Source organism: Anastrepha ludens, chromosome 2 (genome assembly GCF_028408465.1).
Source record: "Anastrepha ludens isolate Willacy chromosome 2, idAnaLude1.1, whole genome shotgun sequence".
Lineage (NCBI taxonomy): Eukaryota > Metazoa > Arthropoda > Insecta > Diptera > Tephritidae > Anastrepha > Anastrepha ludens.
This window is the reverse complement of record NC_071498.1, coordinates 61,085,412-61,098,238: the sequence shown is the minus strand read 5'-3', so window position 1 is coordinate 61,098,238 and position 12,827 is coordinate 61,085,412. Positions and strand designations below refer to the sequence as shown.

The following is a 12,827-nucleotide window of genomic DNA, read 5'->3' as shown; positions in this document are numbered from 1 at the left end:
GTCTTCTAAAGAAAGGTATGTCGCTGGCGACACGGATTCCAGTACTCACAGGTGACACCCAAAAAACACCATATCAAATGATGCGAGGTCCTTAACACAAAAGAAGAGGAAGCAATTAGACACCTCCTATGTGAGTGTGAAGGTTCATCCCGAAGGAGGTTTCGCACTCTTGGTACTGCATTTTTAACAGATGTAGCAGATTTAGCGCATCTAAAACTAACGAAGCTTTGCTTGTTTATAAAATCTGTAGGGATAAGGTCCACAATGGATCTACGACAGGTCTAAATTTCTCAATGCGACAGCCACCCTACCTACCTACCTACCTATGCGCGTTGGCCGTTAAAAAATTCTCAGCGCATAAAGACATATGTACATAAATCATATAATATATATGTATGTGCATGTGTCTGCATGATGGAGTATACCATTTTAACGTACAACAGTAAACCACAAAGCTAATGTAAATTTTTTAACGGTGAAAAATTAACTTGACCACCAGAACGCACAACCTTTTGCATGCATTTGATACGTATGGTACGCAGGTATGTTTCTATGTACATGAATATATAATATGTATATGTGTACACCAGCCAAGTGTAGAATAAAACACATTATTAAAGTCAAATGCGACAAGTGGAGTCAATTGCAATTATGAACTTTAAATTTTTGATTATTTCCCATGAACTCTTTAACTAAAACTGTGTGCTTCATAAAATTCTGATGCCAGCATTAAGGGCAAAAGTGCACATACCGTGGCCAAATTGTAACGTATTTTTGCCGCACGAAATGTCCATGCCAGAACTAACAAAAATGTTCTCCTGTTTTTAAACATTCACGGACATAATAAAAAAAATTATAATTAATAACATACATCTACATGCATGCATATGTGAAGGTATTTCGCGGTGGTGGTTAGATCCTGTTGCCACAGCGCCGACATTCCTATACGCCCTTGCATGTATGTATGTATGTACATACATATATATGTATGCGCCATGCACTGTGCTTAGTGCACTTCCACCTGTCACACTGGCTTTGGCGCGGCAGCGTCTAGCATGCGCCACGGTCACTGCACACACAATCGGCTGGATTATTAGGGTATTTTGTGTTTTAGAGCGTACGAGCGCCGGTTGCAACCTGTTACCCTGAAATGGCGCATTCTGTGTAGCAGGTGGACGTAGCAGTAATGCAAAGCGATTTAAAGGCCTTTAATTTTTTTTATCTTTTTTTTTATTAAAAATCTTCGCTTAATTTTTATACGGGCTTTCTAACAGATGGAAAATTTCTAGAAAAAAATTCATTGATTCGATAAAATAAAGTATTTTTAGAGTCTTGATGAAATGGAGGTGCATTGATAACAACAGATGCTTTCCATTTCAATTCAACCGGGCTATTCGGGTCATGTTCTTCGATTTCGATGTAACTTAAATATGTTGCTCTCTGGTCAAAATAATGAGACACGTATTTTTTTGTTCGCCCGAAAAAAATTTTTTTCAAGAGTTATCGGCAATTTTGTTTTTCGCCTCAAACTCGATTTTTTTTAATTATATAAGAAACAATTTTTTTTAAATGCCCATAACTTAGTCAAAAATGAACCGATTTAAATAATTCTGGGTTCAAAATGATCGTAATTACTTACACAAGCGACTTCATGTAGAAACAATTGCAAAAAAGTAGTTGCAAATTTTTTATTTAGCAAAAAAGAAAAAAAATTTAAATTTTTTCAAAATTCAATATTTCAAAAAGTGTATTTTTTTTTTTTTTATAACTTTTTCCAAATCAAAAAAACATCTCAAACTTTAATTGAGCTGCATGCCTAGTAGCTAAAATGAGTTGTTTTTGAGTAATGAATTTTTGAGTAAACACCCTGTTTCGCACTTTTTGTTTTTTGCAAAATAAAAAATTTTCAACTACTTTTTTGCAACCATTTCTACATGAAATCACTCGTGTAAGTAATGACGATCATTTTGAACCCAAAATTATTAAAATCGGTTAATTTTTGACTAAGTTATGGGCATTTAAAAAAAATTTTTTCTTATATAATTAAAAAAAATCGAGTTTGAGGCGAAAAACAAAATTGCCGATAACTCTTGAAAAAAATTTTTTTCGGGCGAACAAAAAAATACGTGTCTCATTATTTTGACCAGAGAGCAACATATTTGAGTTACATCGAAATCGAAGAACATGTCCCGAATAGCCCTTTTCAATTGAAATGGAAAGAATCTATATAAGAAAATTTTTTTTAATTGCTCATAACTTAGTCAAAAATAAGCCGATTTGAATGATTCTGGGTTCAAAATAATCGTAATTACTTACACGAGCGACTTCATTTAGAAATAGTTGCAAAAAAGTAGTTGAAAATTTTTTATTTTGCAAAAAACAAAAAGTGCGAAACAGGGTGTTTACTCAAAAATTCATTACTCAAAAACAACTCATTTTAGCTACTAGGCATGCAGCTCAATTAAAGTATGAGATGTTTTTTTGATTTGGAAAACGTTATAAAAAAAAAAAAAATACACTTTTTGAAATATTGAATTTTGAAAAAATTTACATTTTTTTTCTTTTTTGCTAAATAAAAAATTTTCAACTACTTTTTTGCAATTGTTTCTACATGAAGTCGCTTGTGTAAGTAATTACGATCATTTTGAACTCAGAATTATTAAAATCGGTTAATTTTTGACTAAGTTATGGGCATTTAAAAAAAATTTTTTCTTATATAATTAAAAAAAATCGAGTTTGAGGCGAAAAACAAAATTGCCGATAACTCTTGAAAAAAAATTTTTTCGGGCGAACAAAAAAATACGTGTCTCATTATTTCGACCAGAGAGCAACATATTTAAGTTACATCGAAATCGAAGAACATGACCCGAATAGCCCGGTTGAATTGAAATGGAAAGCATCAACAACAATAAATGCATAGGCCTTGAAAAATATTTAAGAACAATACGTTGGCAGCCCCAAATAAGAATATCTTACTGAATGCGGTATATAGCTTAGTGAATATACGAAGGTTCGAATCTCCGTGCCTGAAACAGCAAAATAAAGAAAAATTTGTTCCTAATTGTCGACAGACAATGGCAAATGGCAAACCTCCGAGTGTATTTCTACCATGAAAAAGCTCTCCATAAAAACCAAGTCTTTCGGAGTCGGCTTAATACAGTAAGTCCTGCCATTTGTAAAACAATATCAAGGAGGAGTAACAACACGCCACAAATAGGAGGAAGAACTCGGTCAAACACGTGTAGGAGCCAATTATTTATTTATTTTTACCGAATACAGTGCTATAGCGGTGTTTTCTAAATTTGCATAAATAGTGTGTTTTAAGAGCTTGAGAATTTAAAATAATAATTCAAATAGAAATATTGTTGGAATGATTTTTTTATTATAATCTGGTAGAGAATTTCATTACATTTATTTTTTAACATGATATCCGGCATACGTCCGCCGCGGCTACGAGTTACATAGTCCATTCGATCAGTCCAATTTTTGACTATTCTTTCCGATAAATCTGAATTATAAATTTAAATGAGCCCAATTAGCGGTGTCTTCTTCAACACTTCGCGCTATGAACTTCGCAAAGAGAATTTTTTTTTTTTTAAGTAAATTTTCACAATTTGGAAGCGTTGCTCTGGCTTTAACGATTCATGATGACTAGCCAAACCTTACTGAACAGAAATGTCAACACGGATTGCCATTCTCAGCTGTCAATCCAAATTTAATTTTAGTCTCATATTTTCACACAATGAATATTGGAGCTTATTGTCTGATTTCGTGTGACGCTACATGAAATTTCCTCGATTTTCAGAGTAAGATATTTCCCAAAAACAAAAAAGAAAAAAAATTGGTTAAATAAGGCATAGCCAGAGCAGAAATACGATTTTTTGGAATATCACGACCGCAGCTTTATCGAGCGACCTAATTCAATGCGAGGATTATCTTTAATAGTTTTCGCCCACTTTCAGAATTGACTGTTTTAAGTTTTTTTAGTAGTAAAGTTGCGATATGGCCAGAGTTACCGAAAAAACCAGGCGATCATTGACATTGAGGTGCTTCTTCCGTATTTCAAACATATGGCTCCACGGCGGAGAATAGAGTAGAGGGAACACCCAGGCATATAGAAATTATTCCGCAGTGTATTTAAACCCAATGATGGCATTCAAAAAAACTGTCACAAATGGCAATATACTTTCAGAAAGTCAACCAACTCTCAACAATTCAGGTTAAAGAAGAAAACATTTTGGCACCGCAATAAACGCGAACTCATGTGTTTGAATGGAAGATGCGACTGGCAGGAGCTCCTCAGACTTCGCCAAACTTAACCATGCACAGCCAGGAGGTTGTTAGTTGGCCACGTCTTTATCAGGTGACATGTGAACCTTTTCAGCGCTCATCACTAAGAACGATAGATTACCTGGTTTGGCAATCCGAAGCAAAATTGTAAGAGTAAATTCGGCTGACACGTCACCGAAGTTTCGGCAGCCGAATTCTGCCCGCTCATTTCACACGTATTCACACACTCATCTAATTAGTTGTTGCTCCGACAGGAACGAAGTAACATGGGCGGAGGTTGACCTGATTTTTTTCGTATATCGGCAACACAATCGCAGTTTTTTTTTTTTTTTAATAAACCGCCGTTATAAGCCACAGATAACATCAGCAAATCAGCTGATTCCTTCAAAATCGCTCAGAGCCGGTTAACGGTCTGATGTTGGCCAAACCTCTGCATTCTGTGCTTCGTGGTTCACCACAATGATTTCTGTTGTACCGTCGAGAGCAAAGAAGGGGCTGAAACTTAAGGATAATTCTGGAAAAGGAGGCAGGAATTCGTGGGTTCCCAGTTTCTTAAGTGATCTGAGCAAACATGAGTTAAGGATACGGCAATTACGTTGACTGGTTCGAATAGGAAGGGGACTTGAACCATGTTAATCTTTGGCTTAGGTATGTTGATGTAGTCTATCAGCAGCCACTTCAACCTAACCTAATCTAACCAAGATCTCATATTTTGGCCGCTCAATTTTGAAATGAGTGCAAGTGGAACTGAAATCCCGATTCGATATTACGGTACTCGATAACGAATGAGTTTCTAAATTTGTGTACAAACATAATAGGGTTTGAGGTATTTTCTGTAATACTCTTATCATCTAGCCACTTAATCGTTCCTATCCTGTATGAATTTTGTTGGCTGAAGGTCGTTTAATTTTTCGACCTATTAATTTAAGCTTTCAAAATAAATTTGATTACTTCTGCACATAAATTTAATTATTAATCTCTGCAGAAGTTGCCTAAATTTGTTCAAACGCTTATTTTATACAAAAAATAATAACTTTAAAGTAACTCGAATTCCTATCATTTTCAAATTTTATTTCAACAAGTAAATTATTTCAAATTGCAACAAATCTACATTTACTTTGCATTAATTAATGGCATTTCGTAAAGTTATTAACGCAATGCAACTGACGGAATTTTTGTTTTTGTATTATTATTTTCCTGCTTATTTCGTTTTTAGTAACCATCTGATATACTCGTATGAAGGTATGCCTGCTATGAGTAACCACCATCACCGTCACCAACACCACGGCACAGTACTCGTATAGGTGTATCAACAAAAATGCCAGTATCGTTTCACTGTGGGCAATCGTTGATAAAAATTAATGAAAATTTACTGAAAGCAGAATTGTTTTTTTTTTTACTGGTATCTATCAATACATGGCTTTTAACAAAATATTAATTTTATCATTTTTTGCTTTTATATCTGTATATCTTGATCTTGCGTAGACAAATTTAATATTTTATTTAATTTTTTTAATTAATTTCATTTAAGATGTATTCTTAAGATAAATAATTATTAGAACGAAGCTGGTCGACAAAATTGGGCAAACATATTTTACCAGAAATCATATTTTGGCCTACATATATTTGAGGTTATGTAGCATAGTGATTTCGTTATTTTTTTCATTTCTTGTGTTAAGTACCATGAGACGCAAAATTAATCACCCAATTTTGTTTTTGAATAACTTTTTTTCTAAATAAAACACAAAATGATTTTGGGTGATGGAAATCTTTATTTTGACCTTTACACCTTGGAGCCCCTTGTCTGTTTGTATACTATTCTGTATTTGTATCTAGTTCATATGTGTCAAATATGATTGACGTACGACGCCATTTGCAAAAATTATAAATCTTCCGATAGGGTGATTAATTTTGTGCCACCTTGTACAAGTCTTCTGCTTTCAAATGTCGTTGAATTTATCCAATATTGAAAAAACATATCAGGTGACAGTGAAATAAACACACATTACTTCGATTTGATGCGTTCTTTTAAAATGGCAAATGGCGTTCCATTTTAAGATAAACTCAAAGAAGTCATTAAGTGAAAAGGAAGAGGAAAATGGACTCCAGGCTTGATTCTTCTTCTTTTGCAGCTCAATGCAGCTTCGAATCATTTAAGCACCATCCCTATATTTTGCAAGAACTCGAAAACTCCATATAAAAAACGTCGAATAATTTGAAGAAGTGCTCAAAATAAAAATTAAAATTTTCTTATAGAATACGCAGTTCTTAAGAATTGTGCTACGCTTATTACAAGTATCTTCTAGTTTTTTAAATTTCTTTGTTTTGAGCAAGCACTAGTCAGCTCAGGTTTGTCATCTTGTCATCTTCTTCTTTGAGACAGCCAGGTATCAAATGTCAAAATTTCTTTGACGTCTACCTGGAACTAATGGCAAAATTTTTATATTTGCTTTTTAGAAGTCCGTTTTAACTTTAAAACTGCAAAAAGGTCTTCCAGGAAAAAATTACAGAGGATGTTAAAGTGAAGTTGGTTATTTACGACTATCTTGAAGGCAAAGGTAAAATATTTTTTTTTTATTTTTAATTTTCGATTTTTTCGATTGATTAAAAAAAATATGAATTAGCCCCCAAAAAAGAAATTATTTATTTTTTATTTTTTTTATTAAAATCTAAAAAAATAATGTAAGAATTTTTTTTTATTCAAATTTTAATAAATCTAAAATAGATTATAAGAAATTTAAAATCTAAATAAAAAAAAAATTACATAAACAAACAATGTAAATATTTTTTAATTAATAAAAAAAAATTTTTTTGGAGACCAATTCATAACTTAACAAATTTTTTTTATTATTTTTTTTAGAAATAAAATAAAAAAAAATATTTGACATTATTATGATTATTATTAAACGATTCATGATGACTTGCCAAATCTTAATGAACAGAAAAAGTCAACAGAGTTTGCCATTCTCAGCTGTCAAACCATGGTTATCGAATCGATAGTTCTCTTGCAGCTAAAAACACCCGTTATATACCATAAATATTTTACGAAAAATATCTCCTTTAACCACTGTGCGTCGCAAGTATAAAACAGCAGTAACAAAACGCTAACCACCAGCATTACTGTGTTTCAGGCTATACAATCAGTTTGCATACACTCACACACACACGCACACAATTAAATTTACAATCCGGCGATACAACTTAATGCGAGTTTCAATTTCAATTTTACTGATGACTTTTTTTCGCTTTTTACGCTGTTGTGGACTGGTTGCTGACATTTGCTTAGTACAATTGACTGTTGCTCGGCATTTAGCGGCTGCTTTTTGGTGGATGATTAGTTGGCTTGCGCTGGCGGTTGTAAACATTCGACAAATTCGTGTAAGCCGCAACTCTGAATCAGTCTTTGAACGTGGCCCAAACGTGGTAGTACTTACATAGCCGTGTCCGGTGGTAATTCTATTGTATGCGTACGACAACGGCGCGAAAGAAAGCTAATCGAGCGCAAGCAATATTAATGTGAAATTGTTTAAGTATTCCGAACAGAATACAACGCATTGCTTTGTTTTTGTAAAAAGTGAATAGTTTGTGAATAATTTGCACAAAGTGAAACGCTGAATTGAATTTTCAAAACCAAAAATAAAATAAAATTAAAAATACTAATTAACTATTTAAGTTTCAAAAAACCAAAGTGCCTGGTGGTTAACAAATAATTTATAATTATTTTCACTGTGAAAAAACAAACAAGAAAAGTTAGTTTGTTTGCAAAAATGAATTTGTAAGTTCATTTAATTGATAACTAAGCGAATCATTTGTTTTAGAGTCAAGTGATGTTAAATTTTGAATGGAAACGAACGAGCTAAAAATTAAAAAAATAAATTCTAAATACTAATTTAATTTAATAATTTAAACAAATTTATGTTCGGGCGTTTCTCAAACCGACGATAGTGGGTGGTTTGAGCCACAAAAGACATAAAATTGCTCTCATTTTTTTCGGATTCTTTTATTTCTGTTTCTGTTTTTTTGTTTGCTTGAATTTTTCTAATTTTTTTTTTTTTTGTTTTGCTCGGATTTTGTTTATAGCTTTTTTTGTGGTGTTCTGTACTACACAAATTAATTATGAGCCAGGTTGTTACTGGAGCTAAAACTTGCGTTTATCACTATAAATCAGGGTGAAAATAGTAGTCAATACAGTCTCACAAAAAAGAGCAGCACCCGATCACCTAGAAAGTCTTATTATAACTCTAAAGCTCGCATCAATTTCTTCGAAGCAAGTCGAGTTTGTTTGAATTTTCAAATAAATTGAATACTCGTAAAAGGAAAAATCCCGAAAAAAAATATTACAAATTATTAAAACTATTAATTTTTGATATGGCAATACTGGCTTTTTAACAGAAAAAAGTGACTTACATTCTTAACTCTTTTGCATCACCGCTCTAAATGCACAATGTACTCAAAATACCTTACGTCCTTAAAGCTTTGCATCGGCAAGACTTTACTGTTTGTTCTAATGAAAAAGAATATTACTGGACTACCAAAATTATTTATTTTCCTCAAACTTTAACAAAAAAATAATTTATGGTGGATTAGTCCAGTGAATGATGCAAAAGGGTTACGGATATTACTTGGAGCTGCGTTTTTCTACTCATCACTCACTTAACCCCATTGAGCCTTCGTTGCTAGCAAGAATAAAGCGACGAAAGTCAGCATGGGTCGCTTAACTGGTGATATTTTCAAATTCTAATCCCTATTAAATTTAGTACTCATTTTACTGCTGAATACTTTCAATCAATGTGGCATGCCTTTGTTTGACTTGACGTGAAAGTTCAGCGGTGTTTTTACCGATCTGGTTCGCCTCAATGGCTCAAGTCAGCCAAACGTTTTAGATCCATTTTGTTGGGGGCCTTGAAAATGGCTTTACCTGTTGATTCGGAGAATAATATTTTGAAGTTCAGCACCAAGTGATAAATAAAAAAAGAAAAGTAAAAGGGAAGAAATCTAAAGGCATCCAATTCGGATTTTTTTTATTAAAGAGGCCTTTAGATGCATACTTTGTTTTGGGCACAAACAAATTTAGCGAAAAATGTAGTGGAATCCGCTACTACTTTAACCTGAGCTTTTCTCAACGACTCTGCAAATAAACTAAGGTTAGGTTACATGGTTGCAGTTCGGAATGGGGTTGCGAAGTAGGAATGGGGTTACTTGGACAGTGACTTTAATTCGCTTATTACTCATTACCATTCGACGAAGAAATAGGGGTGGACAGCATGGAGAGTAAGGATGATATTTGAACGATGACAATTAAGAATTACGCTACATGAAAATTCTTCACACGCCTAATATCCAAGCCTAACATCTCTTTAAACGTATTTAAAAAGTGAGATCAAAGCTGTATGACTCTTAACCTCATGTGAATGCAAGGCAGCTGAGGAACAGGTGCAGATATGGATTCTCATCATTATCCGTCAGTTGAACTCGAATGTATATATTAATCCGACCGCATGGATATCTATCGCGTGGTGGCCGGTTTAGTTATCCACAATTAGCGAGAGTTGCGGCCTTAGAATTACTTCTAGCGCTGCCGATCCCGATATGGCTAATAGACTCGCGGCCTTCCATGTCAGGGTTTTCGACAAGATGACTGATTGAGGCCCACCAGTCACTACTACCTTTTCATAGCATTTAGAAACCAGCTCCCGAGTTCCCTGACCAACCAGCTCATCAGTCATAGAGTTTATTGCAATGACCCTGTCAGCTTTTACCCACACAAGTTTTATAGCGAAGTGATCAGATGCGACCGAAAGGGAAAGCGGGCATTCACTTATTAAGCATACCATTTGTGAGCCTCAGACCTTGATAGACGCCTGGCTCTCAGAAGTAATGTTTATCTACTTGGGCACAAGAGATCTAAGGGTCAAAGTGCAAATCTCCTTTTGCTCTATTTTATTACTTCATTAAAGGGTATTACACTAGAGAGGAATCAATCGTCTGTTTCGTTGATGGTAACTGCCTCTGCTTCAAAACACAGCAGTGTTCCTTAAGTATAATTTTGGACTTTGTCGAGAGCTACTTGCAGATGACTGCTTCACCAACATTTAGTTTCAACTTCGAGCGCTCCAAGAATAGGTTCACTAGGCCCTATTTCCAGATGCTTTGCTCTCTTAGGAGACTCGGTTGGGGAAGAATCTGCTGCGTACCAATTTTGGTATTCAATGGTTAGCTACCTCCTGGGACGAACTGGAAGTTATTATGAATTTTGGAGTGCTCGTACTGAAATTAAACTTAAAGCCCACCCATATTAAGCATATCGCGGCGCAGAAAGCGGTAATGTCTTCAGGGTTGTCCGAAATTAACCACTGTTTCCAATTACTTTCCCTTTGTATAGCGTTTTTCAATAGGTGCGCTTCAACTTTTTTCCGATAGGGAGGGCGAACGACGCAATATTTTTTATTTTTCGCTTGTCATTTGTAAACTTCATTAGTATACATTTCATCATGGAACGCTACACACTTGAGCAACGATTGCAAATCGTGCAAATTTTTTATGAAAATAATCGTTCTGTTGCTGCTACTTTAAATCCAAATAATTCCAAAAAATCATCTTCAGTGATGACGCTCACTTTTGGATCAATGGCTTTGTCAACAAGCAAAATATGCGTTACTGGGCAGAAAGCAATCCACACGTGATTCATGAGGCACCGTTGCGTCCCGAAAAAATCACTGTTTGGTGCGGTTTACATGCCGGCGGCGTAATTGGCCCATATTTTTTCGTTGACGAGAACGATCGCCATGTTACTGTGGATGGAAATCGATACCGCGACATGATAAACGATTATTTTTGGCCGCAATTGAATGGTATGGACTTAGACGACATGTGGTTTCAACAGGACGGGGCCACAAGCCACACAGCACACGCTACAATTGATTTGTTGAAGAGTAAGTTCGATGAGCGCATTATTTCCAGAAATGGACCGGTCGAATGGCCGCCGCACTCGTGTGATTTGACGCCTCTAGACTATTTTCTTTAGGGTTATGTGAAGTCATTGGTCTACAGTAACAAGCCGGCGACGATTTGTGAGCTCAGAGCCAATATTGAACGCGAAATTGCTGGAATTTCGGCCGATTTATGCAAAAGAGTGGTCGAAAATTGGGTTCAACGATTGGACTTCGTAAAACGTGCACGCGATGGTCATGCAAAAGAAATCGAATTTCATACTTAAATATATATGTTCAAACTCGATAATAAAAAAAAAATTAGTTAAAAAAGTCAAACCGTTTGTATTTTATTCAAAAAAAAAAGTTGAAGCGCTCTTACTTTCTAAATCTGTTTAGCCAACATAGCTATCAAATCTTCGCAGGCGATGACTCCATATATAATAACATTCTTGATTTTTTAATAGTTTCATAAAGCCAGTAAGCTAAATTAGGTGAAAAGCACCACTGAGTACTCATAGCCGCCCTGCAGACATAGGGAAACGAATTGATACGACTTTTTCTTAATCCTCACCTCAATGTAGAGTCTTCACAAACATATTTCTGTCGGAAATTAGACGCAGGTACTGCGAAAGCATTTCCCAAGTAATTGTCGCATACATTTTTTGATCGGTGTTCAGCCGACTCCCTCCACCTATTTGTAGTGTCTTCATGTTTTTCCATAAGTGGAGGGGCCTAAAGTTCTATAACGCCTCCAAACGGCATTTAATTTTTTTATGAAGAGCTTTTTCAATAGAGAAATATGACGGTCGTTTGAATAAAAACTACTTAATTGTTTATTTTTCGACATAGTCTCCTTTTTTATTTTTCGACCAAGTCTCCTTTTAGACTTATACACTTCGCCCAACGCTGTTCTAGTTTGTTAATCCGTTCAGAATAATAGAATTTGTTCAAGTCTTAAAAAATTGCCAGTCGTTTCCACAATCAGCTCCTCGTTTGAATGAAATCGTTTTCCTACCAACCATTTCTTCATATTGGAGAACAAATAGTAGTTCCAAGGATCCGAGAGAGCCAAGTGTGGAGAATAGGGGGAATATGAAACGAGTTCCATTTCCATTAGGGTTCCATTTGCTGGTGCGTTGTGGGGATGGAAAAGGAAAATCACTCAATTTCCTCGATTGAAATGAATGCCAAACACAAAGAAATAGACCGATCTGGCTGAAGTTTGGTGTGTGTGCTTCCAAGAGATGCTACTAATTAAACATAACCTCGCTACGCGCCAGTAGTGGCATCTCTCTCTGACTTTGCACGGACTTTTCAAATGACCCTCGTACACTCAGCGGTTTGTCATTGAAATTATTAGAAAACATCTGTTTTATTATAAAGGCTTCGAAGCAGGGCCCTGCCGAATAATACTCACGCAAAACCCCATTCTGCTGCGCCCCCTGCTTTTTCCATGCCAATTTCTCAGAAATTTTAAGACCAAGAAAGAATAAAAAGAAAGTTTGTTGCCATATATTATTGCAATTTATGTGAATACTTGCTTACATGGAATTCACGTTAGGGCCGATTAACTAAGAATTCCACCCCACCACATTCTTAACGCCA

The 12,827-nt window shown here is 35.1% G+C and overlaps 1 protein-coding gene across 2 annotated transcripts in view; it reads left to right on the top strand.

Moving 5' to 3' along the window:
• LOC128871598 (regulator of G-protein signaling loco) overlaps positions 1-12,827 on the top strand; it is a 91,919-nt gene that overhangs the window by 18,277 nt on the left and 60,815 nt on the right. The gene's annotated exons all lie outside the window — the stretch shown is intronic.